At 48.7% G+C, this 24,308-nt stretch overlaps 2 long non-coding RNA genes across 6 annotated transcripts in view; both read right to left on the bottom strand.

The window, feature by feature from the left end:
* LOC144280159 (uncharacterized) overlaps positions 1–19,214 on the bottom strand; it is a 19,946-nt gene extending 732 nt beyond the window's left edge. The window contains exons 1-7 of one of the 5 annotated variants that reach the window (XR_013348745.1): positions 19,066–19,214; positions 15,277–15,497; positions 14,780–14,921; positions 13,815–14,480; positions 2,558–2,694; positions 371–2,355; positions 1–70 (exon numbers count right to left, since the gene is read on the bottom strand). The exon at positions 1–70 is cut by the window's left edge and continues 732 nt beyond it. This is a non-coding gene — a long non-coding RNA (uncharacterized LOC144280159). Of the gene's footprint in view, positions 2,356–2,557; positions 2,695–8,784; positions 9,719–13,814; positions 14,481–14,779; positions 14,922–15,276; positions 15,498–19,065 lie in introns of those variants that run through there. The other 4 variants (XR_013348747.1, XR_013348744.1, XR_013348748.1 and 1 more) reach the window with 4 other exon arrangements.
* Positions 19,215–21,330: 2,116 nt separating this feature from the next.
* LOC144280158 (uncharacterized) overlaps positions 21,331–24,308 on the bottom strand; it is a 51,619-nt gene continuing 48,641 nt past the window's right edge. The window contains exon 4 of the long non-coding RNA XR_013348741.1: positions 21,331–21,887. This is a non-coding gene — a long non-coding RNA (uncharacterized LOC144280158). The remainder of the gene's footprint in view (positions 21,888–24,308) is intronic.

The following is a 24,308-nucleotide window of genomic DNA, read 5'->3' as shown; positions in this document are numbered from 1 at the left end:
CATCAACAGTGCTCGCGGGCTCACTGCTCTCGCTCGCTTTCCATCCAATGAGGGGAGTAAACTGTTTGTACTAAACCCAGACCGAGGAGGAAAAACAAATAAGTTACCATCTCAGTGGCCAACATCGCATAGGCTATTCTTTTCTCTTCTCCTGCACGGCGGCATTCTGCCCCAACCCTCCCCACCATCAGGCCTTTAGTACTAAAACTAGAAAGCACCCCTTGCAACGGCACCCAATATAATCACTCTGCACAGCAGACTCTGGCCCCTCATCAGCCATAATCTCACAGAGCCCTGTACCCAAAGAGGAAGCACACGGCCTCTGAAGAAATACTGCAGTGAGCACAGATGAGGAATTCAAAGCACTGACCGCTTACTCAGAGCCAGTTATGCGGGAGACAGAAAGCTGATGACTCTTCATGTCCGCTTAGAAGGATGTCCAAGCTGCTTAGGTACACCTTGGCCACTTCTCCTCTGGCTAGGGCTCCTGGACAATTCCTTTGCGAGAGTAGCTGCAAAGCCAAGCATGAGCTATCATTATACAAAGCTCCATTGGTGCTGGAAATCTTGCCTTCATCCATGCATTGCCAACACTCGATGAACAGACACAGAGTTAACACCGACAGTCACCACTCCATGCTCGCACCCGCTGCCCTGCACGATTTTCGTCCGCTCCTACTTCTCCAGGGCTCCCGAGACCTCACTTCTGGGAATGCACACTACCCGTACCCTATGAAGTGAGATGGCAAAAGGAGAGAAGAGGAGAGAGAGAGAGAGAGTTGGCGAACACACTAAAGAAGACAGAGAAACATGAGAGCACGGCAAGCAACTCAACACCTGGAGTCATCCTCTTGGATCCAAACTTCTGCTGTGGAGGAGACACCGTTCCTGACCAGAGAAAGAGCCGCCTCTGAAAATGGGGACCTTTTCTCCCTCGTAACCACAGCTGATCAGGAACCTTTTCTTACAAACCGAACCCTAACTTAACGGGGCTTCCCTACCCAGACTCAGGTGGGGCACGAGCAGAGTCCTCACCAAACCAGACACTTATCTCACCGAGACTGGCGGCTGCTCAGCTCCCAGATGGAGGGCTCTTGCCTGGCATCAACAATGGTCACTGGCTCGCTGCTCTCACTCACTTTTCATCGCATGAGGGCAGTAGACTCTGAGGCTTGACTTCTTTTTCCTTGGTACTAAACCCAGCAGATGGTGGGGGGAAACAAAAAATATTAGCATCTCCTTCTGCAGTGTCACATAGTCTCTTCATTTCACATCTCCCAGCTCCCACGGCTCCGCCCTCAACCCATCTTCCATTCCTACTTTACAGCTGCAACTAGAAGGCGCCCATTGTCAGGGCACCCAAAATAGTCACTTTGCTCAGGAGACTCTGGTCCCTTCCTCAGCCTTAATCCCAGAGTCTTGTACTCAACAAGGAAGCTCACGGCCTGTGAAGAGTACTGCAGCGAGTCCAGATGAGGAATTGAAAGCACTGACCTCACAGCCAGTTATGCAGAAGGTAGAAACATGAGGACTGCTTATGTCTCCTTAGAAGAATGTCGAAGCTGCTCAGGTCCACCTCTGCCATTTCTCCTGTGGCTAGGGCTCCTGCGCAATTCCTATGCGAGAACAGCTGCAAAAGCCAAGCATAAGCCATCCCCGCACTAAGCTCTATTGGTGCTGGGAATCTGGCCCTCATCCTGGCCTCCCTCTCCAATCCCATCTCCATCTGCCCCACTCAATGAGCAGAGACCAAGTTCACACCGACAGTCACTGCTTGACTTTAGCGCCCACTGCCACACAGGATTTTTCTCCGCTCCTACTCCTCCATGGCTCCCGAGACCTAGCCTGTGGGGATGCAGACCTAGCACGCCTGCCCGCGTCTTACGAAGGGAGACAGCACAAGGAAAGGTAAGGTGAGGAGAGAGAGAGAGAATTGGCCAACACACTAGAGAAGAGAGAGAGACAAAGAGAAAAACGTGGGAGGAAGACAAGGAACTCGTTTCCTGGAGTCATCCTCCTGGATCCAACCCTCTGCTGCAGAGGAGACACCGTTCCTGACCAGAGAAATGAGCAGCCTCTGAAAATAGGGACCAGTTCTCCTTCTTAACCACAACTAGTCAGGAATCTTTTCTTACAAACCTAATCCTACCTTACAGGGCTTCCTTACCTGGACTCAGGTGGGGTGTGAGCAGATCCCTCACCAAACCAGACACTTATCTCACTGACAGCAGCGGTTGCTCGGCTCCCAGATGGACGCCTCTTGCCTGGCATCAACAATGATCACAGGCTCGCTTCTCTCACTCACCATCGCATGAGGGCAGTAGATTCTGAGGCTTATCTTCTTTTTCCTTGGTACTAAGCCCAGCACAAGGTGAAAAAAACAAGTAAGTTACCATCTCGGTTGGCAACGTCTCGTAGGCTCTTCTTTTTGCCTCTCCCACAGAAGACTCTGTCCCCTCCCCAGCCTTAATACCACAGAGCCCCGTACCCAACGAGGAAGCGCATGGCCTGTGAATAGTGCTACAGCGAGTACAGATGAGGAACTGAAAGCACTGACCTCACAGCCAGTTCTGCAGAAGGCAGAAAGCTGAGCCCTGTTTAAATCTCCTTGGAAAGATGCCCAAGCTGCTCAGGTCCACTTCTGCCATATTCTCATCCGGCTAGGGCTCCTGGACAATTCCTCTGGAAGCCCAGCTGCAAAAGCCAAGCATGAGCCATCACTCCACAAAGCTCGACTGGTGCTTGAAATCTTGCCCTCAGCCCTGCCTCCCTCTTTCATCCCATCTACATGGGCCCCACTCCATGAACAGAGATCAAGTTAACACTGACAGTCACCGCTCCACTCTCGCACGCACTGGGTGTCGTCTCAAGTGTTGTGTGGAGTGTATGTGTGTGTCGTGTGTTGGTGTTGTGTGTGATTTCTGTGTCATGTTGTCTGTCATTTTGTATGGCATAGGACGTGTGTGACATGTGTGTTGTGTTGTGTGTGCGACATGTTGTGTGTTCTGTTGTGTGTTGGTGTCTGGTGTTGTGTGTGTGAGACATGTTTGTGTATGTGTGACATGTGTGTCGTGTTCTCTATGTGTGTGACTTGTGTGCTATTTTGTGAGTGTGTTGTGTTGAGTGTTTGTGTAACATGTTGTGTGTGTGTGTGTCAGTGTAGTGTGTTGTCTCACGTTTTGTATGTGATGTTTTGTGTGTCGTGTTGTGTGCCATCTTGTGTATCATGCGAGGTGTTGTGTATCGTGTTGTGTGTATGTATTGACTTGTTGTGTGTCTTGTGTGTTTCCTTCAGTGTTGTGTATTGGTGTCGTGTGTTGTGTGTTGTCTTCAGTATTGTGTTGAGTATGTGACTTGTTGTATGCCATTTTGTGTGTCGTGTTGTGTATCTGTGTCTGTCGGTGTCATTTGTGTGTTGATTTTTGTGTGTCATGTTGTTTGTGTGTGTCAGTGTCATGTGTTGTGTGTGTGAGAGACGTGCTTGTGTATGAATGACGTATTCCGTGTGTGTGTCAGTGTCGTATGTCGTGTTGTGTGTGTGAGATATTTTGTGTGAGATGTCTGTGTTGTCTTGGGTGGCCACACAGGGTAACGCACAAAGTATTTCCCGCATGGAGCAACACTGGCACTTGGTGGCCACTCAGGGTAATGCACAAATAATCTGCCTCACGGAGCAACAGTGACACTGGGTGTCCACACAGGGTAACGCACCAACAATTTCCCTCACGGAGTAAGTGACACTGAGTGGCTACTCACGGTAATACACAAACAATTTCCCTCACGGAGCAACAGTGACACTGGGTGGCCAGTAAAGGTGATGCACAAACAATTTCCCTCACGGAGCAACAGTGACACTGGATGGCCACTCTGGGTAATGAATGAACGAACAATTCCCCTCACGGAGCAACAGTGACACTGGGTGGCCACTCTGGGTAATGCACGAACAATCTCCCTCAAGGAGCAACAGTGCCAATGGGTGGCCACTCTAGGTAATGCACGAAGAATTTCCCTCACGGAGAAACAGTGACACTGCGTGGCCATTCAGGGTAATGCACAAACAATTTCACTCATGGAGCAACAGTGACACTCCGTGGCCACTCAGGGTAATACACAAACAATCTCCCTCATGGAGCAACAGTGACACTGGGTGGCCAGTAAGGGTGATGCACAAACAATTTCCCTCACGGAGCAACAGTAACACTGGGTGGCGACTCTGGGTAGTGATAGAACAATTTCAAAAATGGAGCAACAGTGAGATTGGGTGGCCACTCAGAGTAATGCACAAAGCATTCCCCTCACGGAAAAACAGTGACACAGGGTGGCCACTCTGGGTAATACACAAAGTATTTCCCTCATGAAGCAACGACACTCCGTGGCCACCAAGGGTAATACACAAACAATCTCCCTCACAGACAAACAGTGACACTGGGTGGCCAGTAAGGGTGATGCACAATCAATTTACCTCACGGAGCAACAGTGACATTAGCTGGCCACTCAGGGTAATGCACAAAGTATTTCCCTCATGAAGCAACAATGACACTCCGTGGCCACTCTAGGTAATGGACGAAGAATTTCCCTCACGGAGCAACAGTGGCACTTGGTGGCCACTCTGGGTAATGCACCAACAATTTCACCCATGGAGAAACAGTGACACTGGGTGGCCACTCAGGGTAATGCACCAACAATTTCCCTAACGGAGCAACAGTGTCACTGAGTGGCCACTCAGGGTAATGCACGAAGAATTTCCCTCACGGAGCAACACTGACACTGGGTGGCCACGCTTGGTAATGCACCAACAATTTCCCTCACGGAGCAACAGTGACACTGGGTGGCCAGAAAGGGTAATCCACGAAGAATTTCCCTCACGGAGCAACAGTGACACTGGGTGGCCACTCTGGGTAATGCACCAACAATTTCACTCATGGAGGAATAGTGACGGTGGGTGGCCACTCAGGGTAATTCACAAAGCATTCCCCTCACAAAGCAACAGTGACACTGGGTGGCCACTCTTGGTAATGCACCAACAATTTCCCTCACGGAGCAACAGTGACACTGGGTGGCCAGTAAGGGTGATGCACAATCAATTTCCCTCACGCCGCAACAGTGACACTAGCTGGCCACTCAGGGTAATGCATAAAGTATTTCCCTCACGGAGCAACAGTGACACTTGGTGGCCACTCTGGGTAATGCACCAATAATTTCACTCACGGAGGAACAGTGACACTGGGTGGCCATTAAGGGTGATGCACAATCAATTTCCCTCACGGAGCAACAGTGACACTGGGTAGCCAGTAAAGGTAATGCACAAAGCATTTCCCTCATGGAGCAACAGTGACACTGGGTGGCCAGTAAGGGGGATGCACAATCAATTTCCCTCACGGAGTAACAGTGACACTAGCTGGCCACTCAGGGTAAGGCATAAAGTATTTCCCTCACGGAGCAACAGTGACACAGGTGGCCACTCAGGGTAATGCACCAACAATTTCCCTCAGGGAGCAACAGTGACACTGTGTGGCCAGTAAGAGTAATGCACAATCAATTTCCCTCACGGAGCAAAAGTGACACTAGCTGGCCACTCAGGGTAATGCACCAACAATTTCCCTCACGGAGCAACAGTGACACTTCGTAGCCACTCTAGGTAATGCACGAAGAATTTCCCTCACGGAGCAACAGTGACACTTGGTGGCCACTCTGCATAATGCACCAACAATTTCACTCATGGAGGAACAGTGACGGTGGGTGGCCACTTAGGGTAATTCACAAAGCATTCCCCTCACGAAGCAAAAGTGACACTAGGTGGCCACTCTTGGTAATGCACCAACAATTTCCCTCACGGAGCAACAGTGACACTCGGTGGCCACTCAGGGTACTGCACAAAGCATTTCCCTCATGGAGCAACAGTGACACTGGGTGGCCACTCTGGGTAATACTCAAAAAATTGCCCTCACAGAGCAACAGTGACACTGGGTTGCCACTCAGGGTAATGCACCAACAATTTCCAACATGGAGGAACAGTGACACTGGGTGGCCAGTGAGGGTGATGCAACAGTGACACTAGCTGGCCACTCAGGGTAATGCAGAAAGTATTTCCCTCCTGAAGCAACAATGGCACTCCGTGGCCGCTCAGGGTAATTCACAAAGCATTTCCCTCACGGAGCAACAGTGACACTGGGTGGCCAGTAAGGGTACTGCACAAAGCATTTCCCTCATGGAGCAACAGTGACACTGGGTGGCCACTCTGGGTAATGCACAATCAATTTCACTCACGGAGCAACAGTGACACTGGGTGGCCACTCTGGTAATGCACCAACAATTTCACTCATGGAGGAACAGTGACGGTGGGTGGACACTCAGGGTAATGCACAAAGAATTTCCTTCATGGAGCAACAGTGACACTGGGTGGCCAGTAAGAGTGATGCACAATCAATTTCCCTCACGGAGCAACAGTGACACTAGCTGGCCACTCAGGGTAATTCACAAAGCATTCCCCTCACGGAGCAACAGTGACACTGGGTGGCCAGAAAGGGTAATCCACGAAGAATTTCCCTCACGGAGCAACAGTGACACTGGGTGGCCACTCTGGGTAATGCACGAAGAATTTCCCTCACGGAGCAACACTGACACTGGGTGGCCACTCTTGGTAATGCACCAACAATTTCCCTCACGGAGCAACAGTGACACTGGGTGGCCAGAAAGGGTAATCCACGAAGAATTTCCCTCACGGAGCAACAGTGACACTGGGTGGCCACTCTGGGTAATGCACCAACAATTTCACTCATGGAGGAACAGAGACGGTGGGTGGCCACTCAGGGTAATGCACGAAGAATTTCCCTCACGGAGCAACAGTGACACTGGGTGGCCACTCTGGGTAATGCATCAACAATTTTACTCATGGAGCAACAGTGATAGTGGGTGGCCACTCAGGGTAATGCATCAACAATTTCCCTCACGGAGCAAGTGACACTGGTTGGCCAGTCAGGGTAATGCACGAATAATTTCCCTCATGGAGCAACAGTGACACTGGGTGCCCACACTGGGTAATGCACCAACAGTTTCCCTCACGGAGCAACAGTGACACTCCGTGGCCACTCAGGGTAATGCCAAACAATTTCCCTCACGGAGCAACAGTGACACTTGGTGGCCAGTCAGGGTAATGCACAAGCAATTTCGATCATGGAGCAACAGTGACACTGGGTGGCCAGTCAAGGTAATGCACAAAGCATTACCCTCACGGAGGAACAGTGGCACTCGGTGGCCAATCAGGGTAATGCACAAAGTATTTCCCTCATGAAGCAACAATGACACTCCGTGGCCACTCTAGGTAATCCACGAAGAATTTCTCTCATGGATCAACAGTGACACTTGGTGGCCACTCTGGGTAATGCACCAACAATTTCACTCATGGAGGAACAGTGACGGTGGGTGGCCACTCAGGGTAATTCACGAAGCATTCCCCTCACGAAGCAACAGTGACACTGGGTGGCCACTCTTGGTAATGCACGAAGAATTTCCCTGACGGAGCAACAGTGACACTGGGTGGCCAGTAAGGGTGATGCACAAAGAATTTCCCTCACGGAGCAACAGTGACACTCGGTGGCCACTCAGGGTAATGCACAAAGCATTTCCCTCATGGAGCAACAGTGACACTGGGTGGCCACTCTGGGTAATGCACGAAGAATTTCCCTCACGGAGCAACAGTGACACTGGGTGGCCAGTAAGGGTGATGCACAATTTCCCTCATGTAGCAACAGTGACACTCCATGGCCACTCAGGGTAATGCCAAACAATTTCCCTCATGGAGCGACAGTGACACTGGGTGGCCAGTCAAGGTAATGAACAAAGTATTACCCTCACGGAGAAACAGTGGCACTCGGTGGCCAATTTGGGTAATGCACAAACTATTTCCCTCACGGAGCAACAGTGACACTGGGTGGAGCACAAACCCCGCCCTGATTTGCAAGGAGATAATCCAGGGCTAGGCTGTTTTGCAATGTCGTTTGGGATAGCTGGGTGACTTCAATTTGAAGGGCAGATAGAGCTTCTGCAGTAGCATTTGCCATTAGTTTCAAAGCAGCTGAAATGTTAACTATAGCTTTTTTTAGCTCGCTTACTCCCAACCATGGCAGAAACCAAGGCACAAAGGAGTGAAAGCCTTTGGGCCGTTGAGAAAGGGGGTTTAAAGGAATACTTTGTCTGTCCCTCCATACTAGATTGCGGATCTCTCCCCAGGTCAGGTTTTGGTGTACTGTCACGGCAGGTACTGTAGCCCCTAAGGTACATGTACCACACCATCCTGCTGGGAGAACCTTATAGGCTGTGTGATTGCATAACGAATACCAGCCAGACCCCTCGGGGACTGGCCACGGAGTTCTGGAGTAGGTAGGGGGCCGCCCGCACCAGAGCTGATTTGGGTGGTGTCCTTGCACCCCACAAAATTTCCTACAAAAACTGTATTTTTTATGCCCTTACGTCGTGACACACATAAAGCATAATTACCCTGGGCCACCATATTAATAGACCATATTTGGATTGTAACATTTCAGTTAAATGTAGTGTTTGCCCAAAGCTTAGTTTGGAGTGTTTGATTAAGGGGGATAGGTACTCCTACCAATGGGACCCCCTGACCTAAATATGTGGGGGTATGAATACCAATTCAACACTGCGTTCAATTTACACCCTGTTTGATAGCGCGGGTTAAATTTAAGAAGCTATTGCCCTTCCATCCTTGTACTGGACTTGGGAATAGGGAAAGGAACCCCCGAGGCAAACCATACCAATGTCGGCATTCTCCTTTATACTATACAAAAAACACTACCCCCAATGTAAGTCCAATAAACAGGAACTCAAAAAGTCCTGGTGGGCTGTGAAGGTCCCAGTAGCTGGAAAGCTTAGTCCATGGGTTGGTCGTGGTGTTCATTTGTGAAGTGGCTTGTCCAATGGCTTGTCAGGTGGGGGGTCCCAGCGCCAACTTAACGTAGCTATGATGGATCCAGGAACCTTTACCTGCAAAGGAGTGGTGGCAGATGGTGGGAGTAATGTTCGTGGCCGTAAGGCGTTTTTGGTATTTATACTTGCCTACAAGCACAGGTTCCAGCCTTTGGAATAAACCCACCCCACCACTTTACTTCACATTCCCAAGAATACATCCCGCAACTTCCTTCCTGCCAATGTACAATGCTCCGTCTTTGCCATTAAGGCCAATTTTCAGTGTCTTTTGCAGTCAGGAATCCTTGGATTTTGGTGGTTTTAGCAGAGCAGGTGTTTCTTCTTTTTTTTTGGAACAGTCATGGTTTTGCATTATACAGGGGAGAGCTTACTAGCATATCACCCTTTAGTGCTTTGTTTTTTTTACCAAATACTGAATGCAGATTAGCTTTGTCAGTGGACAAGGGAGAGGTTACTAGCACTTCACCTTGTTTTTTTTTTTTTGCTGTTCAAAAGGAGGAAAGAAAAAAACCCAGAAGTAGGGACAGGCTGATTAGTAGTCGAAGTGAAGTCATCTCGAGCTGGCGGGGTCTTTTTGCAGTAAGAAGCATGGGTCCAGGCAGTCAGTCCTTGACACTTTACAGCGGTGTTGGTAGTTAGCAGGACTTAATAAGGGCCTTTCCAGCATTGGGCCAGAGTAGTCTTTTGTTGATGGACCTTTATGTAGACCCAGTTACCTGGTTTTAACAAATGGCAGGTTTGCTCAGGATCCTTGGAGCAGGACTTCTTTCACCTGTAAATACAGAGATCTAACACATTTTATTAATGTCTGGCAGTGTGTTGCAGATCTCACAGCTGCTTGGGCACATTTAAGCCCCCCTTTTTCTTGGCTGTTAGCCAAATCCTAGCTGTGAGTAGTGTCCTTGGGCAGGCCAGTGTCTTATCTTTGGACCGAGCCTGCCAGCTACAGCGTTGAATTAGCTTGTCCTCCGTTTTATTTTTTTTTCCCCTTCTTGGCTTTTATTAACCTGCAAAGGAAACTTTTACTTTTTACTTATTCATCTTTGTTTAAAAAGGAACACATGTACATTGCCCATTATACAGCACTTTAGTCTTATTGTTTAATGTATGCCACATACACCCTTTTACGAAAATGACTTTATTACAGAGCTTTGGAGCAACAAGCCAGGACAAGCACACCCACTTTTGAGGAGTCCACTTGGTACAGCCTCTGGTGCCCAGTAGCTTTCCTCCCTCCCCAGCCCTTTGGCTAGAAATGTGAGGTAGCCAGAAGGATTTTATGTATAATATGGGGAGTGGGTTAACCTTTCATGTCCTTGCTTCCAAAGACTGTTGGTGTGCAAATTTTAACAACAATTTTTTTTAATTAAAAGATCTGGCCAATGAATTTTTTTTTTTTTTTACTTAAGCAAATATATTAAACTTTAGTATATATTCCAAGTTGAATAAAACGAGTATCTGCATTTTGATTTAACCCTTCTATTTAGTTTTAAACTAAACTGTCCTATGAAAAATTAAACACAGCAATTCTGGCCACAAGACAAACACCACAAGACAGGACATAGAACACAGAACAGAATTCCTATTGTGCCAGTAAATTTATGAGATGTTGAATTGCTTTTCAGCTGGCATTAGTTTTCTCTGATTTTTTGAAAGACAAAAAAAACCACAGATCTATCCCTTTTGGGCAGTCAGTCATTGCTTAAAATATTTTCTTTTTATACAAATGCCCTTGTTAATTGCAGGCAAAACAGAGGAATTACCCATATTTTCTTGTATTTGTTTTATAGGCAGCCCAGGTTTCAGTGGCCTCTACCTTATTAGTTAGGTAATTTACATTAAAACAAAGGCTTTCTGGCTTGCTTTTGGATCCACAGGTTAAAGATTTTTACTTTAAAAAGGGCACAATAAACTTTACCAGACTTTTGATTGCCTTTTACTTTTAACTCCTGCTGTCAAACACACAGCGACCTGAAAAGGAAGACACCACCTATTGTAGCCCCTTGGAGCCTAATAAGATATTAATTAAGTAACACTGTATAATTGCTTTTTTTTTTTTTTTGGAAAAGGGCCCATTTTTTTCCAAAATGGCTGCAAAGAAACCAAGAATTCTTTTTCTTTCCAGTATTTTACAAAGTTCAACTGCTTAATTCTTTCCAGCAACTACAGAGTTTAACTTTTTTCTATCCTTTTTTAAATCACTTGCTTATTTCCCAAAACGACACCCAATTAACTTAGATTTTACCATTTCAAGTATTATTCCGGGATTTACGTTTTCCATTTCTGTAATTATTTACTCCTCTTTTTTCACTATGACCTCCAAGTTTCCAACCTGTTTTCCAATCTCTCTATCTGTTGCCTGCCGCTTGGGCCCGATCCTGTTTTTTTTCTCTGAACTGTCCCTTCCATGAGCACCAGCTTTGTTTCACTACCAAATTAACAAGGAGGGTAGGCTTCTTAACTAGCCCCCAGCCCTCCTGGTCTCTTTTCTTAAATATTTTCACTTACAAGGGCTACCCGAGTTCTACCCCCATGAGGCTTGTCACCTGGACAGAAAGCACGGCTAATTGGCAAGCAAGGAGGTGACGGGCATAAGTCAGAAAGCCGAGGGTAAGCCGGAGGAGGGGCAGAAGCAGGCATAGTACAGAGCGGGACTGGAGACCCCTGAGATGAATAAGAAAAGGAGGAGGAAAGAGGACGTCCTTTCGCATGCGCATAAGGCCAGTTGTCCCATACATACCAATAATCCATCTGGACTGGAGCTTTGTTTTCCAGCCTTTTCCTAAGCGCTGTTAATTTTTCCCCAGCAAAGGAACCATCCGGTGGCCAGTCAAAAGGTGTTTGAGTTGTTAGTGCTGACCACTCAACCTTGCACAAGATTACAGCTTTTTTTTTTTTACCTAACCCATGGGTACAAGAAATATTCCCCCAATTCTCGAGAATTTCAGCCAAAGGGGTCCCCTTACTTACACTCTGCCCAGAACCCATAATGGGCTACCAAAAGGACACCAAATGTGCCACCTTATTGCCTAAGTGACGGCTCACCCCCCCCCCTTCTTAGAGTTCTCAAAGGTGACCTCACCCTGTGCCGGCTGGAACTGTCCAAGAGGAGGAGTGTAGTCTCGCTTGTTGGGGCGAGCCTAGAGTCCCTTTGTGGTCGCCAAAACTGTTACAAATTACACCTGATAGGTCACGCACAGTTCGAATCTAGGCTGAGGCACATAAACAAAGTCCACAACTGCAGAGTTCCCAAAAGACACTAAGTTTATTACGCTCAAGCGTGGTGCCCCCCTGCTAGCCAGGAGGGGACCCTGAATTCAGATTATACAAAGGTTATATACTTTTTAGCAAAGCATGTTGCCCTCGTGCATCGGAAACCTTAGCCACTAAACAAATCCTTGTCTTATCTACCACCTATCCCTGCTTGGTGCATTCCTCGTGCTATACCAGTATGTTAATTACACAGCATGGTCCTAAAGCCATGCATCAGTAACCTTTATTATCAGGATGGGAGGCCTCACATCAAGGCCAAGAGACAGGGAGTTAGAGACTGACAAAAACCAGATACTGGGAGTCAAGGAAGGCTGGAGACAAGGAGGAGGATTTTCACAGGGATTCAGTATCTAAGGATCACTCCTCCTGGTGTATGATGTGCTGGCATTTAAACCATGGTGGGTCCCAAACCAAAATGGAGTCACATGTGCTAATTTTTCCTTAACAGTGTGTATCAAAAAAGATCTTCTACACTTTCCACACTATGCATCCAATGAAGTGAGCTGTAGCTCACGAAAGCTTATGCTCAGATAAATTGGTTAGTCTCTAAGGTGCCACAAGTGACACTGGGTGGCCAATCCACATAATGCACAAACCATTTCCCTCCTGGACAAACAGAGACACTGGGTGGCCAGCTAGGGGAATGCACAAAGAATTTCCCTCACGGAGCAACAGTGATACTGAGTGACCACTCTAGGTAAAGCCCGAACAATTTCCCTCACGGAGCAACAGTGACAGTCGGTGGCCAGTCAGGGTAATGCATGAACAATTTCCCTCATGGAGCAACAGTGACACTGGGTGGCCAGTCAGGGTAATGCACAAACAATTTCCCTCACGGAGCAACAATGACACTGGGTGGCCAATTCAGGTAATGCACAAATCATTTCCCTCACGGAGCAACAGTGACACTGGGTGGCCACTCTGGGTAATGCACCAACAATTTCCCTCATGGAACAACAGTGACACCACGTGGCCAATCCAGATAATGCACAAACCATTTCCCTCATGGACGAACAGTGACACTGGGTGGCCACTCACGGTACTGCACAAAGCATTTCCTCACAGAGCAACAGTGACACTGGGTGGCAAATTCAGATCGTGCACAAATCATTTCCCTCATACAGGAACAATGACACTGGGTGGCTACTCAGTGTAATGAAGAAATAATTTCCCTCACAGAACAACAGTGATACTGGGTGGCCAGTCAGGGCAATGCACAAACCATTTCCCTCATGAAGCAAGAGTGACACTTGGGCAGCCACTTGGAGTAACGCAGAAAGCATTTCCCTCACGGAGCAATGGTGACACTTCATGGCCAATTCAGGTAGTGCTCAAATCATTTCCCTCATGGACCAACAGTGACACTGGGCAGCCCCTTGGAGTAATACACAAAGCATTTCCTCACGGCGCACCAGTTGCACAAACTGGGTTTAATAATAATAATAAACAAAAAATAGTTTCACTATAAAAGTTAGATTTTCAGTTATTGTAAGGGATAGCAAACAGAAGATGGCAGATTACTAAGCAAATACAAATACACACACATACTAAGCCTAAGATCTTGAAGAGACTGGATTCAAGAAGTAATTTCTCACCCTAAATGTCTTTCGGCAACTTGAAGAGTTTCTGTAGCTTAGACTTCCCGTTGTTTCCCTTTACAGACTAGACTCCTGTCTTAGTCTGGACTTCCCCCTTCTCAGTTCCTTTGTCTCTTCAGGTACTTTCAGCAACCTTTCTACTGCCCTGCATGATTTTCGTCCGCTCCGACTTCTCCATGGCTCCCGAGACCTCACCTGGGGGAATGCACACCTACCTTTGTCCTACAAAGGGAGACAGCACCAGGAGAGCAGAGGAGAGAGAGACTGAGAAAGTTGGCCAACACACAAGAGAAGAGAGAAGAACATGGGAGGAAGGCAAGCAACTCACCAGCTGGAGTCCTCCTAGATGCAACCTTCTCCTGCGAAGGAGACACCGTTCCTGGCCAGAGAAATGAGCAGCCCCTGAAAACGGGGACCTTGTCTCTCTCGTAACCACAGCTGGTCAGGAACCATTTCTTACAAACCCAGCCCCAGCTAATGGGGAGTCCCTACCTGGAGCCAGGTGGGCCATGAATAAAGCCTTAAACAAACCAGACACTTATCTCACTGACATTAGCGACTGCTCCACTGCCAACTGGACGACTCCTGGCTTGCATCAACAGTGCTCGCGGGCTCACTGCTCTCGCTCGCTTTCCATCCAATGAGGGGAGTAAACTGTTTGTACTAAACCCAGACCGAGGAGGAAAAACAAATAAGTTACCATCTCAGTGGCCAACATCGCATAGGCTATTCTTTTCTCTTCTCCTGCACGGCGGCATTCTGCCCCAACCCTCCCCACCATCAGGCCTTTAGTACTAAAACTAGAAAGCACCCCTTACAACGGCACCCGAAATAATCACTCTGCACAGCAGACTCAGGCCCCTCATCAGCCATAATTTCACAGAGCCCTTTACCCAAAGAGGAAGCACACGGCCTCTGAAGAATACTGCAGCGAGCACAGATGAGGAATTCAAAGCACTGACCGCTTACTCAGAGCCAGTTATGCGGGAGACAGAAAGCTGACGACTCTTCATGTCCACTTAGAAGGATGTCCAAGCTGCTTAGGTACACCTCGGCCATTTCTCCTCTGGCTCGGGCTCCTGGACAATTCCTCTGCGAGAGCAGCTGCAAAAGCCAAGCACGAGCTATCATTATACAAAGCTCCATTGGTGCTGAAAATCTTGCCCTCATCCATGCATTGGCCCCACTTGATGAACAGAGATCGAGTTAACACCGACAGTCACTGGTCCACGCTCGCACGCACTGCCCTGCATGATTTTCATCCCCTCCTACTTCTTCTTGGCTTCCGAGACATAGCCTGTGGGGATGCACACCTAGTGTGCCTGCCCGTGTCCTACGAAGGGAGACAGCACAGGGAAAGGCAAGGACAGAGAGAGAGAGACAGAGACAGAGTGTGTGTGTTGGCTAACATACTAGAGGAGAGAGAGAGAGAAACATGGTAGGATAGCAAGCAATTCACCTCCTGGAGTCATCTGTGATGAAGTGGGACTGTTCTTCATGTTTCCTTTGAATAGTGTGGGGGTGCCTCAGTTTCCCCTATGCAGTTCTTAAGTATGTAGGTGGTGGGAGAAGGGTGTATGATCGCTGCAAAGCTCTAGAGGGCGGGTGTGTGCAGGGGTCTGGACACAGAGAATGGCAGACACCTTCTTTCCTGGCAACTGATGGTCTGGCCCTTGAGAGCTAAAGGGTTGGAGAACAAAGGAATCCGGTGACCTCCTGGCCCAGGATAGGGACAAAGCCTAGAGGAGGAGGGGCTGGAGGGGAAGTCAGTTTGGGGCTGGCTGTGTCATGTCTGCCGTTTTGTGTATCGTGGGAGGTGTTGTGTGTCGTCTCGTGTGTGTGTCGTCGCGTGTGTGTCATCTTGTGTGTGTCGGTGTCCTGTGTCATTTCTGTGTCATGTCGTCTGCCCTTTTGTGTGTGGTGTGAGGTGTCGTGTGTCCTGTGTCATTTCTGTGTCATGTCGTCTGCCCTTTTGTGTGTGGTGTGAGGTGTCGTGTGTCCTGTGTCATTTCTGTGTCATGTCTGCCCTTTTGTGTGTCATGTGAGGTGTCGTGTGTCATGTCGTGTGTCATTTCTGTGTCATGTTGTCTGTTGTTTTGTGTGTTGTTTGAGGTGTTGTCTGTCGTTTTGTCTGTTGTGTGTCGATGTCGTGTGTGATTTCTGTGTCATGGTGTCTGCCGTTTTGTCTGTCATGTGAGGTGTCGTGTGTCGGTGTCGTCTGTGTGTGCGGGCGCGTGAGAGAGACGTCGCGTGTTGCGTGTGTGCGGGCGCGTGAGAGAGACGTCGCGTGTTGTGTGTGTGTCGGTGTCTATCGGCACGTGTGAGACAGCGTGCGAGAGATGTCGCGTGTCGGCGTGCGTGAGAGATGTTGTGTGTCGGCGCGCACGAGCGTCGGCGTGCGTGAGTGTCGGCGAGTATGTGAGTGTCGGCGAGCGTGCGCGTGTTGGCGTGCATGAATGTCGGCGTCCGTGAGTGTCGGCGTGCAACGGTGTGCGTAAGTGTCGGCATGTGAGTGTCGCTGTGCCTCGGCATGCGTCGGCATGCGTGAGTGTGTCGGCGTGCGTGTGTCAGCACGCGTCGGAGTGCGAGTGTCAGCGTGTGAGATGTTATGCGTGAGTCAGCGGACGTGAGACGTGCGTGCGAGACGTGTTTGTGTGTGTGTGTGTCGGTGTCGTGTCGTGTAATGTGTCGTGAGACGTGTCATGTGTGTGTCATATGTGTCATGTGTGGTGTGTGTGTCGTGTGTGTCGCTGTCTGGTGTCGGGTGCGTCATGTGTGTCGGTGTCGAGTGCGTCGTGTGTGTCAGGTGTCGTGTGTGTCGATGTGAGACGTCTTGGTGTATGCGACATGTTGTGTGTTGAGTGTGTGACTGGTGTGTCGGTGTCGTCTGTGATTTTTGTGTGTTGTGCTGGGTGCCGGGTCGTGTGTCATATTGTGTGCACGTACAATGTGTTGTGCGCGTGCGACGTGTTGTGCATGTGCGTGTGCGACATACGTGTGCCGTGCTGTTTACGTGCAACTCGCGATGCGCAACATGCCTGCGACGCAACGTGTTGTGTGCGCAACATGTGACGTGCTGCGTACAACATGCGACAGGCTGTGTGCGACGTGTTGTGTGTGAGACATGCAACGTGCGACGTGTTGTGCGATATAATTCTTGACATCTGATTTGTGTCCATTTATTCTTTTACGTAGAGACTGTCCAGTTTGACCAATGTACATGGCAGAGGGGCATTGCTGGCACATGATGGCATATATCACATTGGTGGATGTGCAGGTGAACGAGCCTCTGATAGTGTGGCTGATTTTATTAGACCCTGTGATGGTGTCCCCTGAATAGATATGTGGGCACAGTTGGCAACGGGCTTTGTTGCAAGGATAGGTTCCTGGGTTAGTGGTTCTGTTGTGTGGTATGTGGTTGCTGGACCTCATCACAGGACCTAATAACATCAGCCACACTATCAGAGGCTCGTTCACCTGCACATCCACCAATGTGATATATGCCATCATGTGCCAGCAATGCCCCTCTGCCATGTACATTGGTCAAACTGGACAGTCTCTACGTAAAAGAATAAATGGACACAAATCAGATGTCAAGAATTATAACATTCATAAATTCAATCTCTCTGGTCACGCGATTACAGACATGAAAGTTGCTATATTACAACAAAAAAACTTCAAATCCAGACTCCAGCGAGAAAATGTTGAATTGGAATTCATTTGCAAATTGGATACAATTAACTTAGGCTTGAATAGAGACTGGGAGTGGCTAAGTCATTATGCAAGGTAACCTCTTTCCCCTTGTTTTTTTCCTACCCTCCCCCCCCAGACGTTCTTGTTAAACCCTGGATTTGTGCTGGAAATGGCCCTCCTTGATTATCATACACATTGTAAGGAGAGTGGTCACTTTAGATAAGCTATTACCAGCAGGAGAGTGGGGTGGGAGGAGGTATTTTTTCATGCTTTGTGTGTATATAAAAAGATCTTCTACACTTTCCACAGTATGCATCCAATGAAGTGAGCTGTAGCTCACGAAAACTTATGCTCAAATAAATTGGTTAGTCTCTAAGGAGCCATAAGTACTCCTTTTCTTTTTGTGAATACAGACTAACACGGCTGTTACTCTGAAAGGTGTTGTGTGTGTGATGTTTTGTGCGTCGTGTTGTATGTGACATGTTGTGTGTCGTGTGACGAGTTGTGTGTGATGTGTATGTGTGACATGGACATGGTGTGTGTTGTGTGTCGTTGTGTATGTGTGTCTGTGTGGTGTGTTGTGTGTGTGATGTTTGTGTGTCTTATTGTGTGTGTCATTTTGTGTGACGTGTTGTGTGTCGTGTACTCTGTGTGTCGGTGTCCTGTGTTGTATGTGTGTGTGTGTGACGTGTTATGTGTCGTGTTCTGTGTGTGTGTGTTGGTGTCGTGTGTGATGTTTTGTGAGTCATGTTGTGTGTGTGTTGTCTTGTGTGTCTTGTGTGTGTCTGACATGTTGTGTTGTGTGTGTCTTTGTGAAACTGGTCGTGTGTAGTGTTGTGTGTGTGTCGTGTTGTGTGTGTGTTGTGTGTCATCTCGAGTGTTGTGTGGAGTGTGTGTGTGTCATGTTGTCCGTGTGTAGTGTTGTCCAGCGTGTTTGTGATGTGTGTGTCCTGTTGTGTGTGTCGTATTGTTTGTCTCTGTGTGAGACGGGTTGTGTGTCGTGTTCAATGTGTCTGTGTGAGATGGGCTATGTGTGTTGTTGTGCTGTGTGGAAGGGAGGGAGGAATGGATGGGAGTGCAGATTGTGGTGGGCTGGTGGTGTTGGGGAGGGAGTAGAGAGGGGGACTGAGGGGTCCCATGGGTGGAGGGATGGACTGGTGGGAAGGGTAGGAATGGGGGTTCAGGTTGTGGTGAGCTTGGGGGTGTTGGGGAGGGAGGGAGGATGGGGGGCTGAGGTTCCCACGGATGAGGGGCATGGACTGGGGTGTAGGTTGGGGTGGGCTGGGGGATTTTGGGGGGGAGGAGAGAGGGGGGCTGAGGGGCCCCGGGTGGAAGCATGGAATCTGGGGGGAATGGGGCTGGGGGGGGCGAAAGGGGGAGCTGAGGGGCCCCAGGTGGAGGAATTGACTCGGGGGAATGGGGGTGCCGCTTGGGAAAAGTTGTGTGGGGCTGGTGGTGTTGGGGAGGGAGGGGAGAGGCGGGCTGAGGACCCCACTGGTGGAAGGATGGGGGGTGTAGTGTTGGGAAGGTTAGGGGGCCGCGGGCTGAGGGGTACCAAACGTTCCCGAGAAGGCAGCACGTTGTCAACTACAACTCCCATGATGCATCGCTCACGACCGCAGCGACTCGTGGAGAATCAAGACAATCTCCCGAGGTACTGGGGTTGGCAGGAGCTTTGGCGTCCGGGCGAATTAAGTCACTTCCTCTTCCCGCCTTGCCCTGCAAACGGAAGCTGTGATACCGAAAGCGCCTTCCTCTCGCCCAAACAGGAAACGCCAGGCCCCGCACTGGCCGCTGGGAGACGCAGGCACCGGACACTGCCACTCCCATGGTGCCGCTGGCCCTGCGGTGGCTGATGGGAGATGCAGGCCGGGACATACTACATCGCCCGCAAGGCACTGCGGCACAACTCCTTCCCTCCGCCCCGCCCAGGCGGGCTCAGCTGGGAACACGGCAGTGGTGGAGGGGCCATGGGTGTGGAAGGGCGCCCCCAATAGTGGGACTTACGGTGTGTGTGTGTGGGGGGGGCTGAAGAGGAGTGAGGCTGAGGGGCAAAAGGTGGGGCAGGTGGGAGATTGGGGGTGAGCAGAGGGATTGGAGCTGCCTGCAGTTTTGGGTAGTGGGGTTGTGGCTAGACCCATGGGGGTTGAAGTGGGGGCAGCCTGCTTTGGGACCCACAAGGGGGGTATGGGCAGGAGGGATGTGGGGGATAGGGGAGATTAAGGGACTTTGGTTGACGAGCAGGTGCCCTGGGGGGAAGGAATGAGAGGGATTAGGGGGCTTTATCTAGGTGATTGGGGGAGGGTGTGAGTGACTGGGGGTGGGGGAAGCAGGAGATGAAGTGGTTTGAGAGGAGAAAACTGAGGCATATAGGCCAAAGAAGAGAAGCAGAGTTGATGGGGGGATAGCTAAGGGTACCCCCCTGTAACCTACTATCCCCACTCTTGGAATGGGTCACCAATCCCCCTCAGTGTGAGGTTGGCTGCTCCCAGTGGCAGCACAGCTCAGGGATGCTCCATCTGTGACTTGTGTTGCACATATTAGGGCACTTGTCGTGACAGCTTGTCCTTCCCACCACTTCCCTGGCAGGTAGAAGTTTCTGTCTGCTCGCTCCATAGTGGGAGAAAGCACGACACTGCATCACTCATGCTGCCATGCAACCACCAAAGTCCAATAACATAGATAGGCCAGGACACTCTACATCTCTCACAATGCACCACTGTACACCTTTTCCTCCTCAATCCAACCACCTGCTTAGTGCCCTTAGTGCTTTGCCCCTGCTGTGACATCATCTCAATTCAGAGATGGGGCAAAAGGGGCACCTGCAGAGATCCTAGGATGTCTCCCCGCCAGCGGAGTACATGCAGTGCAGAGCGAAGGGAAAGGGGAATAACCTGCCCCCTCTTCCTACATGTTCAGGCAGTTGTGATGTAAGAAAAACTGCTGTGATGGTACAAAGGTAGAAAGAGAGCTCCCACTACATTATTATAGAGATTAAATGGCACTGTTATAAAAAGTTGTGGTGGAATTAGAGTTGCTAGAATGCACAGCCCACCACCACAAATTATTTTCATTTACAAAACAAAAACAAAAAACAACTACCAACCAAACATCAGAATACATCCTTACCCCTTAGCGAAAGGCTGCCAGTTTGATAAGCATGACTGAGATATTAAAGAACTCAGTTACATGTAAAAAGAAAAGGAGTACTAGTGGCACCTTAGAGACTAACAAATTTATTTGAGCATAAGCTTTCGTGAGCTACAGCTCACTTCATTGGATGCATTCAGTGGAAAATACAGTGGGGAGATTTATATACATAGAAAACATGAAACAATGGGAGTTACCATACACACTGTAACCAGAGTGATCACTTAAGGTGAGCTATTACCAGCAGGAGGGGGTGGTGGTGGTGGTGACCTTTTGTAGTGATAATCGAGGTGAGCCATTTCCAGCAGTTGTTCAGGCACACCTATGCTGGTTTCCCCATCTGTAGAAGGTTAAGGATTACATCTTCTTTTAAGTCTCAGCCTGAAAAACCCTTCAGAACAGCTAATGTGACCTCATTCTGCTAACATAATGATGCCCACTGGGGTAATGCATGTGCTGCTCACCCTCTCAAGGGTGCAGACATTGTATTCAAGTAAATTTCAAAAAGCTCCAATATATAGTCTGACTCTGGAGCAAAACTCGGTCCTTTCTGCAACTGAGTCCATAAAGGGGTTGGCCCTGATCCTGAAAACACTTAAACGATATTCATGTACTGTTACACATATTTGCAGCCACAAAACCACTCCCACCAGTTAACCAATAAACAGAATTAAGTTTAAATAAATTATTTATTCGTGTAATTTTTCCTACTGAAGACCAATGTACTGCAGTAGGGATGGGACAGCAGCAGGAACAGGGGAAGGGGGGGAATACATTTTCAATGCCCAAGGGGGTCCTTACAAACTTGTCAATACAATGTTTCTATGTACTTTTAATCACAGCTCATACCTCCAGCTGCACAAAGTAGCGCATAGGGCAACACATTCTGAAAACAAAGGTAAGAGAAGACTACAATTCATCTGCTGCATCAAGGCACACTGCACTAGAAGCATGTGAGAAGCAGCGGAAGGTTTTAGTACTCCTTTCCCCCCCCACCCCCCCCGCAACACAGTAGATATGCATAGCCACTTACATCTCAATCACCACTGGACACATGCAGGTGAACATATCTATGAAGGCAGCCTGTATAACAACAGGCAAGGAGAGAAAGCATGTTGGCCAACACACTAGAGAGAAGCAATGAAGGAAGAACAAACAGTACCTGTAGTCACCTTCCTGGTTCCAGATGTTTACTCAGGATATGCTCCTCCCTATGTGCCTTGAGGCCTGAAGGTATGGTCCAGAGAAATGTGAAATAGCTTAGATATGTTGTTGATTTTATCAAAAGAGTAAATAATATAAAACTTTTTTAAATGCCTTCCCCAGCAACTGGCCAATACACACTGTTACTCTCCCCCCCCAGAGAGGAGGTGTTTTGCAACCTGTCTCTAGTGCCCTCCCCCCAAACAAAAAGTACCCCATGTCTGGCCAGTAGTATCCCCTCAGAAACCAGATATCCCTCTTGTCCAGATAATAATGTCCCCTAATAGGGACACTTACACATACAGGAAGTGTCCTGAATGCCTGCTCTCCCACGGTGTTAGTTGAGGAGTAGAGGAAAAACAGGGAATCTCAGAAAAACAAACTGGTAGCAGCAGTTGCCTCATAAAGAAAAGGAGTACTTGTGGCACCTTAGAGACTAACCAATTTATTTGAGCATAAGCTTTCGTGAGCTAGTTTTTCCTTATGCTTATTAATTAATGGCAGGGGTATTCCCACACATTAGTACAAGCTAAGTTGTTTATAGCAGAATCTCCTTTTCTCCAAGCCTGCAGCCCCACGTGCTGGAATGTGGTTTGACACTCTCAGCTATGCAGAGAATCTCAGCCTTCCTTAAAAAAATAATCTACTATTTGTACCTACAGAAATCAAAGCTTGAAAATGTGGCCCAACTGTAACCTAAAGGCTCAGAAAGGAAATAAAAAGACACACACCTCCTCAAAAGCACAATTTGGAAGGTCCATGAATTTCAAACTTTTGGGATTGTCAGCACTGGGTACCTGAGTCCCTTTGCCAAACACTGTCCTCTTTCCCCCCTGGATTCCAGGAGTTTGTGCCCACTTGCCAATTCTACCCTCCCACCCCACCCCGCAGGGATGAGATGGGGGAGACTTGGCTGCAGCAGCCCTGCAAGCACTACATGTCCCATGATGGAATGTGGCTTCCAAGGGTTGATTGGACTGTAAGCCAAGAACATTATATCCTCCACACTGCACCTCTCTCTGAGGCCACTTCCTCTCTTCCCATTGATCCTTGGGGCCACCAGATGGTGCTGACCTGCTGGTACTGTTGTGGGGGGAGAATGGGAGTCGGGGGGGGGCTCCTGCTTCACAAGGTGGGGGGTAGGGAGAGGAAAGCTTTTTCCTAAGAAATATGCAATGTGTCCCACTCAGACACACCCACCCCTTCCCTGTACTGGGGCAAAGGCAGAGTCTGCTTGGGATGTGCACGCATGCTCACACTCTCTGCTGGAGGACACCAAGTGATATAAAAGGCCAAAGTCTCTTTATTTTGGCAATACACGTTTCCAAATTGACCATAGTGAGGCAGAAGCTGATCCTTTACACAAGGAAGATTATTCTTGTGCCAAAGTTTTAGTCAACTGGAATGGAAAATGTTTAACAGCCGCTACCCAGCTGCAAAAGAATATGAAACTTTAAAACATGGTGAGAAAAACAAAACTCCTACTTCCCATACATATTTATGGAGCTAGCATATCTACCAGCAGAGATTCACTTTAGTAAAGCTTTTTCATATTGAAACTATTTGGGAGAAGTAACCAGAAAAAACTATTCCCTACCTTTTTGTAACTGTTGTTCTTCAAGATGTGTTTTGCTTATGTCCATTCCATTCTAGATGTGTGAGCGCCCACGTGTGTGGTCATCGGAGATTTTTTGCCTTAGCGATATCTGTAGGGCTGGCTGCGGTGCCCCCTTGAGTGCCGTGCTCATGCGCTGGTATATCAGGCACCGCTGGCCCTATGCCCTCTCGGTTCCTTCTTGCTGACAACTCCGACAGAGGGGCAGAAGGGCAGGTAATGGTATGGACATGAGCAACACGTCTTGAAGAACAACAGTTATGAAAAGGTGGGTAACTGTTTTTTCTTATTTGAGTGCTTGTTTATGTCAAGCAGTATCCTCGGAGGTGGGCTCAGAGTTCACAATCTTGCAGTTTGTAGCACTGCTCTACCAAAACCAGTGTCATCTCAAGCTTGCCAGGTCAGCGCATAATGTGATGCGAACATGTGGACAGATGACCAGGTAGCGGCCCAACAGATCTCTTGGATCGGCACCTGTGTCAGGAAGGCTGCCGAAGACGCCTAGTTGAGTGAGCTGTCATTGTTGAGTGATTGCTGGTGGGGGCACCTTTGCCAGCTCATAGCAGTAGTAGATGCAGGCTGTGATCCAGTACAAGCTCCTCCGAGCAGACACTGGGAGACCTTTCATCCTGTCTGTCACTGCCACGAACAATTGCGTTGACTTATGGAATGGCTTCGTTCTATTTATGTAGAATGCCAGCACCCACTTGATGTCCAGGGTGTGTAGCCTGTGCTCCTCATCTGATACATGAGGCTTCGGACAGAAGACTGGTAAGTATGTGTCCTGGTCAGTATGAAACTGGGAAACGACCTAAGGCAGAAATGCCGCG

Source organism: Eretmochelys imbricata, chromosome 25, assembly GCF_965152235.1.
Source record: "Eretmochelys imbricata isolate rEreImb1 chromosome 25, rEreImb1.hap1, whole genome shotgun sequence".
Classification (NCBI taxonomy): domain Eukaryota; kingdom Metazoa; phylum Chordata; order Testudines; family Cheloniidae; genus Eretmochelys; species Eretmochelys imbricata.
The sequence above is the reverse complement of the archived record's forward strand: the minus strand, read 5'-3'. Positions and strand labels throughout refer to the sequence as shown.